Below are 2,914 nucleotides of genomic sequence, written 5' to 3' on the forward strand. Positions count from 1 at the left end.
TCCAAATTTGGTTAGGGAAACCCCTTTAAACAAATTATGTGTTCTTTTGACATGTCCCCTTTAGCTTTTCTGTGAACACACAAGAGCAGTATTTAAAATGAAAGAAAAATGGGGGTCTTGGGTGGCTCAGTGGGTTAAACATCTGCCTTCGGCTCAGGTCATGATCCCAGGGTCCTGGGATCAAGTGCTGCGTCAAGTTCCCTGCTTAGCTGGGAGCCTTGCTTCTCTCTCTGTCTGCTGCTTTCCCTGCTTGTGCTCTCTCTGCCCGCCCCCTGTCAAATAAGTAAATAAATAAAATCTTTAAAAAAATAATTTAAAAAAATAAAATGAAAGAAAAAGATTAAGGGAAATGTGGACGAAGGAAGAAGAACCATGAAGGACTGGACAAGAGGATACTTATGGTTTCAACTAAAACAGAGATCTTATCTTCAGCCAGAGCTTCCCATTGTCCACTATAGGGGTCCAGACATGCTCAGTAGCCATAGGAACCAGTCTAACAATAGTCTATATGCATGGGACATAGTCTTGTGGGAAGAACTCAAGATTTGTCCTCTAATATGTTCAAAAACTGTATTATGCCTGACAAATAACCTGTTTTCAGAGGGGAGGAAAAAGGTGGGAAACATTCTACGGGGAAGGAGTTCAGCACAAGTGATTGGTCCTTGGTTGTTAAAGGAGATAGAGGGTCTCGAGATAAAAGTGTGGGGGCTATTATATGAATCCACCTCCAGCTAGTCCTGAATGTGAGAGAGAGGCAACTCTCCATGGAAGCTTTAACAATACTGCTTTGGGACCCTTCTAACAGGTAGTAACACAAAAGTAAGAGAGCCACTCTTCCCTTTAGCAACAGAGCCCCATGCAGCTCTGTTGGTTCCAGGGAAGCCACAGAAGAATCTACTCTGGCTGAGAGATCATCTGATGAAACAGAATAGACACTGCAGGTGGGCTTCTTCAGGAGTACCCAGGGACTGACTCCCAGAAATACTTCAAGTAGGAGAGTAGGTGGACTATTTGGCTAATTCTGCATACACAGCAGAGACAAGAGCCAGATTAATATGGGTTACAAAATAAATAGTGCTTTGCCTGGATGGCAAACATGGAAATTGTAATTTCCCCTGAATCAAAGGCTCAGTGGGATTCCACTATGTCTCAAGGTCAACTAGCGAGTAAGGGGTATTCACCGGGCTTGAACTCCTAGTCCAACATTTTTTTCCACCTAGCAGAAGGGAGTTGAATTCTAGAAAAATGGAAAGAGAACACATCAAAGAGAAAAATGCAGATGACAATGACATAGAAATAGCCATCAAATGGTCTATATACAATAGTCAAAGAGGCCAGCTCAGAAGAACACTATTAAAGGGATAGGAAGGGTCAAGAATGTACCTTACTGTGGTGAAATGAAGTGGAGAGAAAGAAGGAGAAGCTGAACCTCCACAAAAACAAAAATGATCACAAAGGAGACAGAAGGCAAGAAGTCAGAGAACAAAGAGAAAGAGTCAATTCTTCACCTTTAATATCGTCCATTCATTTTGGGGGGCAATATCCACTATTCAAAACCATTCATAGGAGTTTAGGATGCCTTTGTGGAAACACTTCAACAAAAACACAAGATCAAACCTTGATGAGAATGGCTGCCAGCAAAACCTTTGCTTTTCTATCTTAAACCCCTGAGCATCACTTACAAGATCCACTTTGCTTCCAAGGCGAAGTCCGCTTATATGCATTGTCTGTTGCCTCCCCCTAGTGACTGCATACGTGATGTACACTAAGAACCCATCGACAGAGTTGGAAAATGAAATGACCCAATGATCACAGTAATCATGCTTCTTTTTACTCGGATAGCATCGCACAGTCCTCAAAATGCTTTCACACGTGTAAGCTCTGTATCCTGACCACAGCCCTGTGAAATAAGCAGGGTGCATGCTCTACCGCCGAACTGCCTCATGCTGACACTGCTTCCGAGCTTAGTCATCAAAACTGGGGAAAGAGAACAAGCTGGGGGTTTAGAGGCAAACCTTCCTTGCATCCCTTTGTGGTTTCCAGCCGGGGGCTTAGGTGCTGTGTCTCCGTGGCTGGGTGTGTGACACGGGATTGAGACTGCCTGTCTCACGGAGCTGCAGTAAGGACCGCTGAGTCCTATTTGTCCCGGCTTGTGCGTTGCGCCCGAGGCGAGCGAAGGCCCGTGCAAATGCTTCAGCTGCTGCTAAGGGCATCTTGGAGGAGCGGTTTCCACTTCCTTAGAAATCCACTATGGTTTCCGGACCTGCTCGGAGGCACTTCTTCCTTAACTGAAAAACACGTTGCTAGTAAGTGCTTAAATATACTTTCTTTCGTTCCAGTATCCTCATCTTCCAGTGACTTCTCTCCTTTGGGCCTGGCTTATCACCTGTTACACACTTTACTTCTAAAGAAGAATGTTGGCTTTACAGGAGTCCCCGTCTGCCATCCCTCACCTTTGGTCTCAGGTCTAGAGCCACGTGCAAACCCACAGCGCACTCTTTCCTGCTGTTCCCTCGACTCCTATGAGAGTGTCTCTGTCCACCCCCAGGTACCTGGGCACCTGAGCACAACCAGAAAAGCATGTTCAGACCGGGCTTTGTTCAGAATGGATTCTCTTACTCAAAGACTTTATACCCTGGTGGGGAAAGAGGAGCCAGTGATCATGAGGAAGTACAGAAAAATACATAGAGTCTTTAAGACTCTAAATCAGGGGCACCTGGGTGGCACAGTCAGGTAAGCAATGGACTCTTGGTTTCGGCTCAGGTTGTGATCTCAGGGTTGTGAGATCAAGCCCCAGGTTGGGCTCCATGCTCAGCGTGGAGTCTGCTTGTCCCTCTCCCCCTGCTCCTTCTCTCTCTCAAATAAATAAATAAATAAATAAATAAATAAATAAATAAATAAATAAATAAATAAA

The sequence above is a fragment of the Mirounga leonina genome, unplaced genomic scaffold (assembly GCF_011800145.1).
Source record: "Mirounga leonina isolate KUSES-001 unplaced genomic scaffold, KU_Mleo_1.0 Mir_82, whole genome shotgun sequence".
Classification (NCBI taxonomy): domain Eukaryota; kingdom Metazoa; phylum Chordata; class Mammalia; order Carnivora; family Phocidae; genus Mirounga; species Mirounga leonina.